This window comes from Oncorhynchus gorbuscha, linkage group LG22, assembly GCF_021184085.1.
Source record: "Oncorhynchus gorbuscha isolate QuinsamMale2020 ecotype Even-year linkage group LG22, OgorEven_v1.0, whole genome shotgun sequence".
Taxonomy (NCBI): Eukaryota; Metazoa; Chordata; class Actinopteri; order Salmoniformes; family Salmonidae; genus Oncorhynchus; species Oncorhynchus gorbuscha.
The window spans coordinates 18416556-18435931 of record NC_060194.1 but is presented as its reverse complement, the minus strand read 5'-3'; the positions used below and the strand labels follow the sequence as shown (position 1 = coordinate 18435931).

The following is a 19376-nucleotide window of genomic DNA, read 5'->3' as shown; positions in this document are numbered from 1 at the left end:
GTAATGGACAATACTTAGGCTTTTACATACATAAAAATGTGCCGTTTCACAAAAGTTCGGAACCTTTATTCTCACAGTTTCTACAGATTGTAATTAAAGAATTATACTTTTAGCAAAAACTTTTAGCAAAAATGTTTATATTATTTATATTATTGATCAAAAATGTTTATATTATTGATCGATTTACTGCTTACTGATTTACTGATTTACTTCAAATCACCCAGCAGTGCTATCCCTAGAATGCCAGCATCCCGCAGTCACCTCTTCACTGTTGAGACTTGTGTTTTGCAGGTATTATTTAATGAAGCTGCCAATTGAGAACTTGTGAGGCGTCTGTTTCTCAATCTAGACACTAATGTACTTGTCCTCTTGCGCAGTTGTACAATGGGGCCTCCTACTCCCCTTTAGATTCTGGTTAGGGCAAGTTTGCGCTGTTTTGTGAAGGGAGTAGTAGACAGCGTTTTACCAGATCGTCACTTCCTTGGCAATTTCTCACATAGAATAGCCTTAATTTCTCAGAACAAGAACAGACTGAGGAGTTTCAGAAGAAAGAGTCTTTGTTTCTGGCCATTTTGAGCTTGTAATCAAACCCACAAAAGCTGATGCTCCAGATACTCAACTAGTCTAAAGGTCAGTTTTATTGCTTCTTTAATCAGGACAACAGTTTTCAGCTGTGCTAACATACTTGCAAAAGGGTTTTCTAATGATCAGTTAGCCCTTTAATATGATAAGCTTGGATTAGCTAACACAACGTGCCATTGGAACACAGGAGTGATGGTTGCTGATAATGGGCCTCTGTACACCTATGTAGATATTCCATAAAGAAGCTGCAGTTTCCAGCTACAATAGTCATTTACAACATTAACAATGTGTACACTGTATTTCTGATCAATTTTATGTTATTTTAAAAATGGACAAAAAGTGATTTTCTTTCAAAAACAAGGACATTTCTAAGTAACCCCAAACATTTGAACGGAAGGGTGTGTGTGTGTGTACACATTTTTCCCCTCCATTCTATTTTGCAAGAATGTATAATAATTTAAACTGAAAAGCAAACATTTTCAATCCAGGGATGTGTTACGTATCAGTTCATAAACCATGTTCCATGGAATTGGTACATTGACAAATCTCTGCTATCTATATGGCACAGCTATCCATTTTTTTTTCTTCCTTAAAATGAAACTGGTGTACTTTGGTCTTTAATGCAGGGCTGACAAACAAGTTATTTTCAAATAAATGAAAGTGAGAGAGGTTGTAATCTGAATAAAGGAAAAAAGACCATTCTTGAACATGGGGTGAGACATTCTTACTAATCTGTTAGAGGACCAGTTCAGATTTAAGTATAACTTTTGTATGACTGACTCTTAGTGAGAGGTTCAAATCAAATCAAATTGTATTTGTCACATACACATGGTTAGCAGATGTTAATGCGAGTGTAGCGAAATGCTTGTGCTTCTAGTTCTGACAATGCAGTGATAACCAACAAGTAATCTAACTAACAATTCCAAAACTACTGTCTTATACACAGTGTAAGGGGATAAGGAATATGTACATAAGGATATATGAATGAGTGATGGTACAGAGCAGCATACAGTAGATGGTATAGAGTACAGTATATACATATGAGATGAGTGTGTAGACAAAGTAAACAAAGTGGCATAGTTAAAGTGGCTAGTGATACATGTATTACATAAGGATGCAGTCGATGATGTAGAGTACAGTATATACGTATGCATATGAGATGAATAATGTAGGGTAAGTAACATTATATAAGGTAGCATTGGTTAAAGTGGCTAGTGATATATTTACATCATTTCCCATCAATTCCCATTATTAAAATGGCTGGAGTTGGGTCAGTGTCAATGGCAGTGTGTTGGCAGCAGCCACTCAATGTTAGTGGTGGCTGTTTAACAGTCTGATGGCCTTGAGATAGAAGCTGTTTAATGTGTTAATATTCAATTTCTTTCCTCCAAATTCATATTGATTAGATAAAATGGGCCCATTTAATTTCATTTGGCTTGCCATTCCAAATAAAATTGAATCTTTAAGATATAACAATCTAATAATATAATGAAAAATAAATTATATATTTTAAAAACCGGTCGCTAGGTGTAGGCAAGGCCATAAGCAAATAGCTAAACTCAGATATTACTAAAGTAGCAAGATCTTATCTATTTTTACTAACTTTCTATTAAAATGTATTGTAGTGCGGTCATTTATTTCAGGAGATGAATATTGAGTATGTCCACATCACCATCAGACCACTTTAATGATACATTACCGTGTAGTTTAAAAGTTGTATTTTTTTGTGATCCAATACGTAATATAGTACTCATCATAATTTGGTTGTAATCCAGAAAGGTTAGAAAAGATCCTCAATGAGGCTGTGGAGGGATCTAAATTGTGGATTTAAAAGAAAACATGAATCATCAGCGTACAATGACACCTTTGTTTTTCCAACCCCCTTACATTATTCTTGGATCTGAAATTAATAGCTATAACATTGCGATTGACATAATAATAAAATATTCCCAATAGTGGACAACATGGTTTTGCTCCTCTTGGCAGTTTAGTACTTTCTGAGAAGTAGCCATTATTTACTATTTTACACCTAGGGTTAGTATACATACAGTGCCTTGCGAAAGTATTCGGCCCCCTTGAACTTTGCGACCTTTTGCCACATTTCAGGCTTCAAACAAAGATATAAAACTGTATTTTTTTGTGAAGAATCAACAACAAGTGGGACACAATCATGAAGTGGAACGACATTTATTGGATATTTCAAACTTTTTTAACAAATCAAAAACTGAAAAATTGGCCGTGCAAAATTATTCAAAAATAGTATTATTTTCAGCATGCTGCATGGCCTGCAAAGGTCCACAACACACTTCAAATGTTCATTGTTTTATAGTTGAAAATAACACTACATGACCAGCGGTCTCCCAAAGGCAGCAAAACGGTTAGTCTTTTGATCAGGAAGATAATCCCGTTAGGAAGCGGTGATCAATCCAACAGTTAATTCTGTAATGCCTCAGTTGACCTCTGAACTGTCTTCTCGTTGCAGAAATTGTTTTAAATGGGTTTACATTGTGAGTCACTTGGTTTCTCTAATGTCATTAGTATTGGATTGGAAGGAGAAGATGCTGGGGTGTAAGCATTTTGTGGTATGCTACATTACGGTTAATTCATAGAGAGCCTGCCGCGGATGGTGATGGAACAATCTGTCCCAGTATGCTTTCTATGATCTGTGAGGTCATTACCATTGGATCAACCATATAATTAGGAATTAGAATACTAATTTAATAGGATATGGGATCAACACCATGATGTCATAATCATCATCATCAGACGTGACTGCTCTCTTCTTAATCATCCTTCTCCCTGGAGTGTCAAGTTCTTTGACACGAGTATTAAGGCTGGCCAGCACAACCAAATACAGGAATATAAATTAAAACATTACTCATCACATAGGGAACCAGCCCTAAGTAACAGAGTTAGAATTGCCTTATTGAGGATGTTGAAACACCATGAATGCAGAGACTGCCATGACTTCATGGACCCTCATACTCAGTGAGATGTATCAGTCAGTGAGTCAGACTTTGAGGATATGTAAGCCTGTACAGGCAGATCTCTTAGCCTATAGAAACGCCATGGTAACAGGGCTCAAGCCCTCCCATCAGACACATACACTGGGTATTAAATCTTCTTTAGTGTGGATTAGGAGCACTAGTTTTCCTGTAGCAGCCCTTTAGCTACGCATGCTGGTGTACAGTCTCTGTTTGCAGAATAATCAATTCCACGAGACGATGAATGAGAGCTGGAGCCAGCCATTATCTGGCTGATCCCACAGGTCAAATTGAATCAGGGCTCCGTCCTGCCGACGTTCCCTGGCCCACTCAGACTTCCTAGGTCAAATCAAATCTAAATGTTATTTGTCACATGCGCCAAATACAACAGGTATACAACCTTACAGTGAAACGCTTACTTACAAGCCCTTAACCAACAGTTCAGTTCAAGAAACAGAGCTAAGAAAATATTTACTAAATAAAAACAGTAAAATGTCATAACAATAATGACGCTATATTCAGGGGGCACCGGTACCGAGTAAATGTTCAGGGGTACAGGTTAGTTGAGGTAATTTGTGCATGTAGGTAGGGGTAAAGTGACTATGCACAGACAAACAGCAGCAGCGTAAAAAAAAACAAGTGGGGGAGGGCTAAATGTAAATAGTCTCATAGCTTGGGGGTAGAAGCTGTTAATGAGCCTTATGAACCTAGACTCGGTGCTCCGGTAACGCTTGCCATGCAGTAGCATAGAAAAGTCTGACTTGGGTGACTGGAGTCTGACAATTTTTTTGGCCTTCCTCCGACACCGCCTGGTATGTAGGTTCTGGATGGCAGGAAGCTTGGCCTCAGTGATGTACTGGGTCGTACACACTACCCTCTGTAACGCCTTACGGTCAGATACCGATCAGTTGCCAAACCAGGCAGTGATGCAACCGGTCAAGATGCTCTCGATGGTGCTGTAGAACTTTAAGGATCTGGGGACCCGTCCATTCAAAATAGTTTCAGTCTCCTGGGGGGGGGGGGGGGGGGGGCCCTCTTCACAACTGTCTTGGGTGTGTTTGGACCACTCACAACCCGCTCCACTACAACCCTGCTGATGTAAAGGGGGGCCTGATCTGCTCTCCTTTTCCTGTAGTCCACAATCATCTCCTTTATCTTGCTCAAATTAAGAGCGAGAGGTTATTGGCCTGGCACCACACTGCCAGGTCTCGGACTTCCTCACTGTAGGCCGTCTCATCGTTGTCGGTGATCAGGCCTACCACTTGTCATCAGCAAACTTAATGATGATGTTGAGAGTCATGCTTGGCCACGCAGTCATGGGTGAACAGGGACTACAGGTGGGGACTAAGCACAGACCCCAGAGGGAAACCGGTGTTGAGGATCAGAGTGGCAGATGAGTTGTTGCATACCCTTACCATCTAGGGAGGGGGGTTAAGAAGTCCAGGTTCCAGTTGCAGAGGGAGGTGGTTAGTCCCAGGGTCTTTAGCATACTGATGAGCTTGGTGGGCGCTATGGTGTTGAACGCCGAGCTGAAGTCAATGAACAGCACTCTCACATAGGTGTCCCTTTTGTCCAGGTGGGAAAGGGCAGTACGGAGTGTGATTGAACTTGCGTCATCTGTGGATCTGTTGGTGCGGTATGCGAATGAGAGTGGCTCAAGGGTTTCTGGGATAATGGTGTTGTGAGCCATTACCAGCCTTTCAAAGTACTTCATGGCTACCAACATGAGTGCTACTCATGTTACCTTCACATTCTTGGGCACAGAGACTATGGTGGTCTTCTTAAAACATGTAAGTATTACAGACTCGGTCAGGGAGAGGTTGAAGACTGTAGGCCAGCGCATGTGCTAAGTACATGTCCTGGTAATCTGGCTGGTCCCACAGGCTTGTGAATGTTGACCTGTTTAAAAGGTCTTGCTCACATCGGCTACGGAGAGTGCGATTACACAGTCGTCCGGAACAGCTGGTGCTCTCATGCATGCTTCAGTGTTGCTTGCATTGAAGCGAGTATAAAAAGGCATTTAGCTTGTCTGGTAGGCTCGCGTCACTGAGGAGCTTGCGGCTGGGTCTCCCTTTGTAGTCCGTAATAGTTTTCAAGCCCTGCCACATCCGACGAACGTCAGAGCCGGTGTAGTAGGACATATGGTGCACTACTTTTGACCAGAGCTCTAAGGGCCCAGATCAAAGTGAATTTGGAAAGTATTCAGACCCCTTGACTTTTCACATTTTGTTACATTACAGCCTTATTCTAAAATGGATTCAATAAAACATTTTCCTCAATCTAAACACAATGTGGTTTTTAGACATTTTTGCAAACAAATACCTTAACATAACTATTCAGACCCTTAGCTATGAGACTAAATTGAGCTCAGGTGCATCCTGCTTCAATTGATCATCCTTGAGATGTTTCTGCAACTTGATTGTTGTCCACCAATTGATTGGACATGATTTGGAAAGGCACACATCTGTCTATATAAAGGTCCCGCAGTTGACTGTGCATGTCAGAATAAAAATCAAGCCATGAGGTTGAAGGAATTGTCCATAGAGCTCAGAGACAGGATTGCGTCGAGGCACAGATCTGGGGACGGGTAGCAAAAAAGGTCTGCAGCACTGAAGGTCCCCAAGAACACAGTGACCTCAATTTTAAAATGGAAGAATTTTGGAACCGCCAAAACTCTTCCTAAAGCTGGCCGCAAGGCCTAACTGAGCAATTGGGGGAGTAGGGCCTTGGTCAGTGAGGTGACCAAGAACCCGATGACCACTAACAGAGCTCCTCTGTAGATATAGCAGAACCTTTCAAAACCACAACCATCTCTGCAGCACTCCACCAATCAGACCTTTATGGTAGAGTGGCCAGACAGATGCCACTACTCAGTAAAAAGGCACATGACAGTTTGGATTGGATTGTTTTTCTTGGAGTTTGCCAAAAGGCACGTAATGACGTCTGGAGGAAACCTGGCACCATCCCTACTGTGAATCGTGGTGGTGGCAGCAGCATCATGCTGGGAGGATGTTATTCAGCAGCAGGGACTGGGAGACTAGTCAAGATCAAGGTAAAGATGAACAACCTGCTCCAGAGCGCTCAGGACCTCAGACTGGGTTCAAAGCTTCACCTTCCAACAGGACAATGACCCTAAGCACACAGCCAAGACAATCCAGGAGTGGCTTCGGGACAAGTCTCTGAATGTCCTTGAGTTTGCCAGCCAGAGCCTGTTCTGATAAATCTGGAGACCCCTACAAATAGCTGTGCAACGACGCTCCCCATCCAACCTGACAGAGCTTGATAGGATCTGCAGAGAAGAATTGGAGAAACTCCCCAAATACAGGGGTGCCAAGAAGACTCAAGGCTGTAATCCCTTCCAAAAGTGTTTCAACAAAGTACTATGTGAAGGGTCTGAATACTTATTTAGAATGTAATATTTAAATTCTTCATTAGTAAAAAATGTATATTAAAAAAAAGTTTTGCTTTGTCATTATGGGATATTGTGTGTAGATTGTGGGGGGGAAAAAACATTTCAATCAGTTTTCGAATAAGGCTGTAACATAACAAATTGTGGAAAAAGTCAAGGGGTCTGAATACTTTCCGAATGCATTGTATAGGGTAATAGGGTGCCGATACAGCGTAATAGGGTGCCAATATTAGGACGCTGTTCCTAATGTTTTGTAGACTCCGTGTATAGGGAACTTCATAGGAAATAGGGTGCCATTTGGGACACATCCTATAATGACTCACGCCCACTTAGCTCAATTAACGGTGATATCACAGAATATCCAGAAGACTGGATGTATCTAGAAGAAAATTGCGTCACTCTTCATACTGACACACAGCATAGGACCAACCAGATGTCATGGGCTCAGGCTGCTGCCACGGTACATCAGGACAGGCATTCCCAACATCCTCTTTGGATTGTTTTCCTCATTTTCTTATGACTTGTGACACTTCTGTGCTGGAATGTGCAGCAAACAACTGCCTCACTGTGTGTGTGCAGGCTGCGAAGTGGAGTGCAGACCAAGTGTGCTCATCGTCAATGACCCACTTCTGTCCAGTTTGTCTCCCTCAATGCAAATGCAGCCCAAATTGCTATTTGCATAAAGCGACCAGTCAATCACTGTAATTTACTTAGAATGAGTCCAAATTATCCTCAAAAGATAGATTTCTGTACACTGAGCACACAACATTAGTTTAGAAACATTATTTAGATTATGCTAAATGGGCCGATGGAAGGCAACATGGAAATAACAGGCTGAACAACTCATGACCGCCTATGTGGGCTTGACAATGTCTGACACCAAATGCCACCCTACTCCCTATAGGTCCATGGGGCTCTGGCCTTATGTACTGCACAACATAGGGAACAGGGTGCCATTTACGACGCAAGCAATGTCAGAATGCATTGATCATGGAACCGGATCAATACCATTGAACTAATTTCCTAACAGATAGGAATCATATATAGTAATGGCACAGTGGACATTAGGTCCCAAAAAAATTGCCACTGTGGTGCAGCTGCATTCCGAAACATTGAACTCACTGGCTTTATCGCATCCATGTGAAAACACAGCGACAATGGCTGAAGCTGCATCACATTCTATAGCCTGGTCCGAGATCCGTTTGTGCGCTTGCCTACTAAATTGCTGTCCTTGTCAAGCCAAATGAATGACTGGGAGTTGGCATGATAGCACAAACAGACTGGCACTCGGGCTACGCGATCTACGCTCAGAAAACAAAAACAACTAAACCAGAGTCGCATGGAAGCTTTGTTGACTGTCAGTGGCACCTCTTTATCCCCTATGCTACACCAGGCCAAGCAAGGAGCAGGCAGGGTGTTGTGTTAAAGAGCTACGTTCACCTTCCTCAGCCCTGTACGGAAGAGATGCTCCATAAATGGTGTCCAGGGGTCTACTGTACGACTGTCTGAGTCTCAAAAAAACCATTCCCATTGGAGAGAGGAATGTCCTACTGTCGATCAACTGTACACACAACGCGCCACACATTATTCCCAGAACCAACTCTCTACAAACAAGTTAATTCAGTATACCAGCCCCCTGATCAGACTTGTGGGTAGTTTACAAGAGGCTTGTCCTGTTCATTTTACATTTACATTTAAGTCATCTCAGGTGACATCATGTAGGACTGCTGACAACACACAACAAAGAGCTAATGGAATGTTCTGTAGACATCTGAATACCTCTCAGAATAAGGTTGAAAGTTTGTTGTGTATATAAAAGCCCACAAACACTTGCCTAAAAACAAACAGCACCAAATGAACTTCCATTGTGAAACAATAGCTAGGCCTATTTATTCCACTACTTACCGCTTTGACCAAAGGTAGGTCCGTAAATCCAGTGTCTGACCCATGGCTACTGTAGTTCCAGTTTCACAGCAAAAACAGGAGCAGCCCTCAGTTAGATAGCCTAGTAACGTTGAGTCCAGGCAGGCAGGCAGTCACGGCACTGTAGAAACTACACAGCAATGTAGACAGAGGCACATGCTGGAGCAAGGACGTGCGCAAAAAGCAGATTACCCTCCTGTGTCATCTGCTCCGAATGACAGCTGACAAACTACAGCACAAATCCTCCTTGAACTGCCCGGCCGATGAGCTCCAATCCCCTCCCCCCACTCCTCCCTGGCCCCGCCCCCTCCCCACCCGCCCTGAAAATACAGCACAGCCAGAGTACAGCGCTCGAAAATTCCAATAGCTTCCGACGCCCAGCCCGAAAAGTGGTTTCCTTTTTCACCAAGATAATGGCCTACTCGTCACATGACAAAGCAGAAGCAATAATGGACTTGCAAAAGAGGTGGAGGCAGTGTGCGTTTGACACAGCTGGCTTTCGTTTCACTAGCCCTGTCAACCTGCAGAAGTCTCGCCCCTTTACTTTCACTTTGCAGAACATTATATAATAACGTCAACATCTGGGGAACAGCTGATTCATAATAAAAAACAAAGGGCTTGTTGATATCATACAGTTGTGTATGTGCCAGTAATTGAGTAATTGTTGTTAGATACAATTATAGTACACGCTATAGTAAACACTGTTGACCGGTGTCCTCACCAGGGGGTGTACTTGGAACAATCAATCAGCCTCACGCTACTGTAACAGGAGACAGCCTCCTGCACCATGAGCCCTTTCTGGCTCGGACGAGGCTTACTTTTCTAATAGTAAACACAGGTCTGTTCCAAAGCAGAAAAGGCACAATATCAGGGGAGGAATGAGAACAGTGGATTCAGCTGACTCACCATGGCTTTATTTATTTTTTTAAAACATTTTGTTTACCCCCTTTTCCTCCCCAATTTCATGGTATCCAATTATTAGTAGTTACTGTCTTGTCTCATCGCTACAACTCCTGTACGGGCTCGGGAGAGGTGAAGGTGGAGAGCCATGTGTCCTCCGAAACAACCGAACCAAGCAACACTGCTTCTTAACACAGCGCGCATCCAACCTGGAAGCCAGCCGCACCAATGTGTCGGAGGAAACACCGTACACCTGGTCCGCTACAGGAGTCGACAAGGATATCCCTACCGGCCAAACCCATCCTAAACCGGACAACGCGAGGCCAATTGTGCTCTGCCCCACGAACCTCCCGGGCAAGGCCGGCTACGACAGAGGCACTCTGGGCAAGTCCGGCTACGATGGTGGCACTAGACCACTGCACCACCCGGGAGGGCCCCCACTGTGGCTTTATGAGACACATTCTTATTAATGAACTTCTGCTGCAGGTTTCCTTCAGGCATCATCCACTCCGCTCTATGAAAGCCTGAACAAGAAGAGGCATAGTACAGTTCGATCCAAACCCAAGACTGCTACTGTACATTCAATTGGCGAGAGGGAGAGTGAGAGAAAGAGACAGAGACAGAGAGCTATAGTTAGTTTAATGCCATCAGCCAAGTTCTCTGTAGACAAGTGAGGAGCAGTAGCTATACCACTTGAACATGTGAGGACCATAACATGAAATTGAGTCCAACAAGTCAGAAAGCACTGCAATAAGAGAATGAGTAAAAAGGGGAAGCAAATTTCTTGGGGACCAGCCAACTAGAAACATCTGCTAGAGCTTTCTCGCCGTGTGTGTGTGTGTGTGTGTGTGTGTGTGTGTGTGTGTGTGTGTGTGTGTGTGTGTGTGTGTGTGTGTGTGTGTGTGTGGAAGAGAGCTTTGTCTGATTTGTACTGTATGAAACCACAGAGCACTTGAAGATGCACCTGCAACCAGAGAGACCAAACGGAGGCATGGGGACGAAAGCTGACCAAAAGTGATTTCCACCAGGCCCCGCCCCTCTGTCGCCACACCACTCAGAGGGAGGAGCAGAGCCGAGCACACACTACATCACTCACCCTTTACAGCAGAAGGGCAATGGGGAAGATGGGAGGGCTGGGGGCTATAGGGCTGTATAGGGCATGCCGGTAAAACTCAGCCCTATGACTAAAGCACCAAATCTGACTCATCATCAGTCAACCGTCACTCATCAGAAGACAGACTCAAGTCTCTGATGATACAGGGAGGTTACAAGCAGGTGCTGTGACCTTTTCAACTTCTGCTTTCCACTTTGGAAGTGAATAGAAAATGAAACGTGTTGGCAGAAAGAAAGACTTGAACCCACGAGGTGGGTGGCTTTTGACATGTTAATGGATGAAATGCTTCTGCATCAATAGGGTGCATCGAGATAAATAACCTAAACCCTTTCACATGCATTTCATCATGCCAAATCATAGGGTGGTTACATAGCAAACCACCCCCCCAAAAAAACCTCACTGACTCTCACCAATGGAGGCTGGTCGTTTCAGGGTTGCTTCTTTCATTGCACATTAATCTAGTATGTCCTACATCCATCACAGCTTCTCTTTCAAGTGAATTTCAAAAACTATGCAGGACAAAAACAAGTCAAATCTTTTCCAAATGAGAACAGGTGCTGAGGTGCGCACATAAAGCAGCGACACACACACTTCAGCTCTGAACAGGGACTGGTCAAATCCCCCAGTCAGTCAGGACGATCATGTGATTGTGTGTGTTGAGAGCAACAGTGCTTTCCTCCTCCTGTAACATGATCTCCACCAACAACAGGGCACTGGAGAGAGGGGATGGGTGGGGGAGCGTGGCCGGAGAACATCAGCTTTCTGTTGATAGTCAAATCAATTGAAAGGAAGAATTCAGAAAAGAACAGTGAGCTCTGCTTAGGATGGTGTATAAAAGTTGATACATTTTTAGAAGGTGTGAATATATTTGTAAAGTTATAAATTCTACCATGTTACTCAATTAGAGGCAACAAGAGCAAAAATAAATGTTTTGGCTACTAGACCATCGTGAGTGTGACATAAAATTGTATGTGGCCTAAATCAGCGTGTCTGGCCATTACCATGTCAGAGGATCTGTGTTTAAGTTCCTCGCAGCTGATCGGAGGTCAGGAGTTCACCATTCTTTCCCCCCGGAATGCACCAATGACAGGGCAGCTCAAATAGTAATGTTGGCTCAACCAGCTCAATTGATTAGGTCCAGTAATGTGATCTGAACACACACACACACACCAGAATGAAACAGCACCTCACTCTGATGGAATTTCTCTCCTGGTTGAAGGCTTGAAACTATGGGCCTAGTCGCCTGAGCAGCACACTCTGACCTTTGGCCGAGTGCTTACACGTCATTACTGAATCAACAGGTAATGCTATTTGTCGTCGTTTTCATTTGTCCAACTAGCTCATGGTAGACTTTGCCTCCTGCCTGCGCAGATCTAACATCAGATTAGATTTCTCTCTATCAAGTCAAGCCTTAAGGTGTCCGTCCACATGCTTCCCATCAAACAGTTTGTATATATGATGATGCCATTTCTGTTCGTTTTGGTCTTTGACACTGTTTATTTTCAGCTGTACAGGCGCACAACATTTTTCATTGAGGCAAGCCGAAGTCGGGTAGGCATAGTCGGGTAGCCCGTTCATCAGTGATTGGTCAACAGTAGAGATTGTTGACCAATCAAAGTGTTTGTTGGTCATCCCCCCCACTAGAGAAATGCTGCACTAGACATTTTAGTTTTTTTTTTAATTAGGTTTAATTTAATGGCTCGTACAAACAGTACTATTGACGCTCGTTCGGTTCACCTAGCCAAGTGTGACACCTGTATTTTGAATGTTGATTACTGACATGCAAAACATTTTGGGACCGTATCAACACTTGACTACTGAAATAAACAGCAAAACAGTTTGTGGAATTGTTCATTAAATAATTTTACACACACACACCAAGACCTACTTCCAGGCTATGATTCATTTGTGTTACTAAGCAACCAGATGGTAACAGAGTGAACTTGAGGTACTGGGAACTGTATGGGACTGCTGAAATATGTGCTGGTTTTGAGTAAAAAAGGCTTTTATTTCAGAATTATACCGGAAAGAAAGCATCTAGCCTTAGTAGCCTATTGTTATTATGGTGTTGCCGTTTCGATGTCAATATGGTATCATGATCACATTGTATGATATTACTCAAAATCACCATAACCACCCATGTATTTTCATAACATGACAGACTTGAGAGTTCATTGGGAGGCTTTTTCACATCCAGAACAGTAAATTCTACAATATATCCAGACTAAACCATGGAAACCCTGCCAGATTGGGCAACAAGCAGGCAAACTGAACACTGCGTCTAACAACTGGTGCTGCAGTTGCAAGATTAAAAAGCATCTACTGCTGAACCCTTTTCACAGCAATGTGGGATTCCTAAAAAAAAAAATAACCCTAAACAATCCTACAACCAAGCTACAACCAAGCCAAACAAACAGGAGGTTGGTTCCAAGCCTGCCTGGCTGTTAGTCTACAGTGCCTTCACACAGAGTGTAGCACAGTGGCTACTTTATCACCAGGACCCGTCACAGAGCTGCAGAATTATGGCCACAGCTCAAACTAAATTAGCACTTGTTATGCAACCCTGGACTTGGCTCCCAGGCCACTGGTTCATTCCGCTGCATTCTGAATCACTATCGTTTGCTGTGTGGCCGACAAACAGTTTACCATGGTGGGTTGAGACTGTCTGTGAGTACACCAAGTACACTTATTCAAATTGTGTGTGGTGTGTGTGTGGACTGTGCAAACACCACAGATTCCCTATTTGAACCAGTCTCCTCCCCAATGCAGTATGCTACAACCACCATTTCAAGAGAGTAATAGCTCTTTCAGAGCATTGCTGAATGCTAGAAAGGAACGGGCCCCTTAAATCAAATGTTAATACTTACGAGCCCCTAACCAATAATGCAGTTCCCAAAAAATATGGATAAGAATAAAGAGATAAAAGTAACAAGTAAGCAGCAGCAGTAAAATAACAATAGCGAGACTATATACACAGGGGGTACCGGTACAGAGTCAATGTGCGGGGGCACGGTCAGTTGAGGTAGTATGTACATGTAGGTAGAGTTATGAAAGTGACTATGCATAGATGACAACAGAGAGTGGTAGTGGTGTAAAGAGGGGGAGGCAATGCAAATAGTCTGGGTATCCGTTTGACTTGATGTTCAGGAGTAGAAGCCATTTCGAAGCCTCTTGGACATAGACTTGGTGCCCTCGGTACCGCTTGCTGTGCGGTAGCAGAGAGAACAGTCTATGACTAGGGTGGCTGGAGTATGACAATTTTTAGGGCCTTCCTCTGACACCGCGTGGTATAGAGGTTCTGGATGGCAGGAAGGTTGGCCCCAGTGATGTACCGGGCTGTTCTCACTACCCTCTGTCGTGCCTTGCGGTCGGAGGCCGAGCAGTTGCCATACCAGGCAGTGATGCAACCAGATCATACTGTAAGGTGGCACTGGCAGTCCATCCATTAACTATTATTGAGGTGGTGACTGCCTGGACGATTGGGTTAACACTGGTAGTGTTAGTAAGTCTGTGGGGAAATCAGAACAGTCACTGAGACACCCGTCCCTGCAGTGTGACATCCAGACTTAGTGTGTGGTGACGGAGGCACTTATTGTACTCTGGTGGTGGATGACCCCAAGTTACCCTAACAAGTAGACAGACCTACATTATATTCACGGTGTTTATGCTCATTTTGGGGGACAATTCAGTAACGGGTTGCCAACTACACTGAACAAAAATATCAAATGCAACATTTAAAGTGATGGGACCACGTTTCATGAGCTGAAATAAGAACCTGATAAAACAGCATGATCAAGGTGCACCTTGTGCTGGGGGGGGGGGGGGACACACTAAATTGTGCAGTTGTCACAACACAATGCCAAAGATTAGAGGTCAACCGATTAATTAGGGCCAATTTCAAGTTCATAACAATCGGTAATCGGCCTATTTGAACACCGATTATGTTGCAATCCACGAGGAAACTGCGTGGCAGACCGACCACCTGTTACGCGAGTGCAGCATCAAAACGACCTTGTGGCTGCAAGGAGCCAAGGTAAGTTGCTAGCTAGCATTAAACGTATCTTATAAAAAAACAAATCAATCTTCACATAATCACTAGTTAACCTAGTAACATCATCAACCACGTGTAGTTAACTAGCTTGTCCTGCGCTAAGCATCAGCTGTCTGAGCAGCTTACTGATCACTGTACACAGCCAATCTGTAAATAGCACACCAGACTACCTCATCCCAATATTATTACTTAACCTGTTGCACCCCAGTATCTCCAATTGCACATTTACCATCTGCACATTATCACTCCAGTATTAATGCTAAATTGTAATTATTTTCACCTCCAGGGCCTGTTTTAACCTACCTCCCTACATTTGCACACACTGTACATAGATTTTTCTATTGTGTTATTATAATAATAATAATAATAATAATAATAATAATAATAAATGCCATTTAGCAGACGCTTTTATCCAAAGCGACTTACAGTCATGTGTGCATACATTCTACGTATGGGTGGTCCCGGGGATCGAACCCACTACCCTGGCGTTACAAGCGCCATGCTCTACCAACTGAGCTACAGAAGGTTTATTGACTGTATGTTTGTGTGTTGTCATACTGCTTTTCTTTATCTTGGCCAGGTCGCAGTTGTAAATGAGAAATTGTTCTCAACTGGCCTACCTGGTTAAACAGCGGTGACATAAATACATAATCAATGCGGTGCCTGTTAATTTATCATCGAATCACAGCTTACTTCAACTTCGCCAAACGGGTGAAAAAAAAGCACAATCATTGCACAAATGTACCTAACCATAAACATCAATTCCTTTCTTAAAATCAATACACAGAAGTATATTTTTTTTAACCTGCATATTTAGTTAAGAAATGCATGTTAGCAGGCAATATTATTGTGTCACTTGTCTTGCGTCCAGTGCAAGCAGAGTCACAATTTCTTCCTAACAAAGAACGTAATTAATTTGCCAGAATTTTACATAATTATGACAACATTGAAGGTTGTGCAATGTAACAGCAATATTAAGACTTATGGTTGCCACCCGTTCGATAAAATACAGAACGGTTCTGTATTTCACTGAAAGAATAAACTTTTTGTTTTCGAAATGATAGTTTCCGGATTCGACCATATTAATGACCCAAGGCTCGTATTTGTGTATTTATATCATAATTAAGTGTATGATTTGATAGAGCAGTCTGAGCGGTGGTAGGCAGCAGCAGGCTCGTAAGCATTCATTCAACCAGCACTTTACTGCGTTTGCCAGCAGCTCTTAGCAATGATTGATGCACAGCACTGTTTATGACTTCAAGCCTATCAACTCCCGAGATTAGGCTGACAATAAAGTGCATAAGAACATCCAATAGTCAAAGGTATATGAAATACAAAATGGTCGATGCGTCATAATTCCTATTATAACTACAACCTAAAACGTCTTAACTGGGAATATTGAACAACCAGCTTTCATATGTTCTCATGTTCTGAGCAAGGAACTTTAACGCGTATATGCCATTGTGTGGGCGAGCGGTTAGCTGCTTTCAACGTTGGGAACAGAGTGCCCCATGTTGTCGGTGGGGTTATGGTACGGACAGGCATAAGCTACGTACATCAAACACAATTGCATTTTAATCAATGGCAATTTGTATGCATAGCGATACCGCAATGAGATCCTGAGGTTCATTGTCATGCCATTAATCCGCCGCCATCACCTCATGTTTCAGCATAATAATGCACAGCCCCATATCGCAAGGATCTGTACACAATTCCTGGAAGCTGAAAATATCCCAGTTCTTCTATGGCCTGCATACATACTCACCAGACATGTCACCCATTGAGCATGTTTGGGATACCCTGGATCGACGTGTACGACAGCGTCTTCCAGTTCCCGCCAATATCCAGAAACTTTGTACAGCCGATATATGCATGGTCCAATATGTTAAAAATAATTCTAACAATGGGGCTCATTTCTGGAGGTATAAATGATGTCAGCATAGTTTAATTAACACTCATTTTAGAGTAGAATGTCATTTTAAAAAGTCCCTCCCTATCCCCCTCGCTATTTTTCCCCCCTAGAGGAAACACTGCACTCTCACAGCCTATAAAAACGCACGCACACAGGAATCGATAAATTGAACAACGCGGCAACAGGAAGTGCTTCAAGTTGAAGACTGAGTATGGGGCTTCACAGTAAGAGATCGAGAACATTTAATTCCACGAGAGAGAGACTTCCATTAGTCACGTGAACGCAGCCTGGAATGAACATTCAAGGGCTTTGGATAAATGAATCTTACTGTAATAGTACACACTACCGCTCATAATCAGGTCACATAAGAATGGATGTATACAGTATCTTATTTTCCATGCAATGCAATTACAGAGAGCAGGGGAAAACCCAGCAATGTCAATGCCCATTTGAAAAGGTAGGAGGAAAGCACAGGGTGGATTGGGGCATTCCATTTTTATTTATCATGCAGTGTTTCAAATATCAGACTTCTGATTATTTTGAAATAGGATAATAAACTCAATGAAATAGGAATGGCTTGTGTCTCTTTAAAAAAACATCCGACCCTCTTTAACATGCCATTTTCGAGTTCAGGGTTATTATCTCAATATCAAATCATGTCTGGTTACCAATCAAGTACCTTACTGTAATAGTTATCCATTTAAAATAAATATATTTTTGGCAACAAAAAAACTTTGAGGCAAGAATTCTGCTAAGACGGTCTGGGAGAGGTCTCAGTGGGGATGGGGAAATTCCAAAGCGCTAGTTAGCTTTGTTATTGGACTATTAACTAAATGACCACCTGGTCAAGTCACCAGGCAAGCAGAAACTCAAATGCCCAACCTGCTGATTAGGTCCTGTGTAGATTGTATTTTCAACTAGTAACTATCATTAAATGACACCGATACATTTTTCTTCATACTTCTTAGTGTTCGTTTCATGAACTGTTGTACAATGAGATACAAACCAACGGAAAAACTGCATTGACTGCACTGGGCCTTTAAGCCTGTAGAAACCTGCTAATGAAAAAACGACCCTGTCAAGTCCCAAGCTTCATCCCGCTCCTCTGCCATTGGTGCAGACATTATTATATTGCTCACATGGTTTGCTGATTCCAAGCCACTATGTCTGCATTTACATAGGCAGCCAAATTCTAATATTTTTTTCCACTAAATTGGTCTTTTGACCAATCACTTCAGATCTTTTAACATCAGGGCTTTTTCAGAGCGGATGTGATCTGTCAAAAGACCAATTAGTGAAAAAGATATCGGAATTGGGCTTCCTGTGTAAATACAGCCAAAGGATAATTCGTTGGGAAAGCAGACAAACTCATAAAGGCTCTTAATCTGTACAGTAATGCAATGGCATCCCTTCTAAATAAATTACTGTAATGCACTGTGTTAGAAGCACATGCCAAGCCTTTGGCATAGCCTATTATATGGCAAATTTAAGGGCTAAAAATGGCTCTAAAATGATAAGCAAAATAAGATATTCAAAATAACTACAAAAATATTAAGTTGCTTGTTATTGCTGTCAACAATGTTCAGTTTTCCTGTAACATTCCTGAATTTAATAAGGAGAAGAGGGAAAGTAAAAGAACAAGAAATGCTGCTGTGCAATGACATACCTTTCAAAGTTCACTACTCTGTAAAACAGCAGCAGAGAACAAATAGTCTTTAAAAGGGCCAACAAAGACCACTAGTCTCTACCAATATATTCTAGACCCAGCTTTTTTTTCATCCAATCTTTATATTTAAACTAATAGCACTGACTTATTGGGTGAGATTTCACTATGGATAACATGCACCTGCCATATGGTCAACCTTCTGCAGGCCAATTGATTGGTAGCCCACTGGCCCTTCTCAATGTTAACTGTATTTGATTTTGGAGCCATTATTCCATGCTACTCACACTTTTTACTAGCATTTCAAAAAATGAGTCATCGTGATTCACGGCATACATAGTAAAACAGGTTCTCACAACAAGGCAAACAAAAGACTGATTCCGATATTTAACTGTTGAGTGACGACTGGTGATAGACACTCAAACCATCAAAACTTAAGTTACAAGATCACATTGCCAAACTCAAATGAGTTTTATTTTAGAAATGTGTCACATACAACTCTATGGTGGGAACACTTGTTATATTAAATTCGACATATGACGTCACCGTCAAAGGTTGATGAAAAGTTAGGGTACTTTTTTTAATGATCTCATACCTCAATGTAACACCTTTCCGATCGCAGGCATTTCTAGTTGTTACACAGTTGAGACTAAATAACAATCGGAAATGTGGTGCCGAGCTTGCTGAGGATTTCCTACTTAAACTCGTAAACCACAGTGACGTTTGGTTATTCAACCGCAACTGTTATTTTGGTTTCAATAAGTTATTTTGCAAGATGCAGAAACCTCAAACTATGTGCAGTTTACCATGTTCGCTATCGGCATGTCGTGCAATACCT

At 42.4% G+C, this 19376-nt stretch overlaps 1 protein-coding gene across 5 annotated transcripts in view; it reads right to left on the bottom strand.

Moving 5' to 3' along the window:
• The window catches only part of LOC124009903 (nuclear receptor coactivator 2-like), a 61159-nt gene that overhangs the window by 41188 nt on the left and 595 nt on the right, over positions 1 to 19376 (bottom strand). The window contains exon 1 of one of the 5 annotated variants that reach the window (XM_046322146.1): positions 8881 to 9091. The exons of the other annotated variants lie outside the window; for them this stretch is intronic. The gene's annotated coding sequence lies outside the window, so the exon portion shown is untranslated. Of the gene's footprint in view, positions 1 to 8880; positions 9092 to 19376 lie in introns of those variants that run through there. 5 annotated transcript variants of the gene reach the window in all.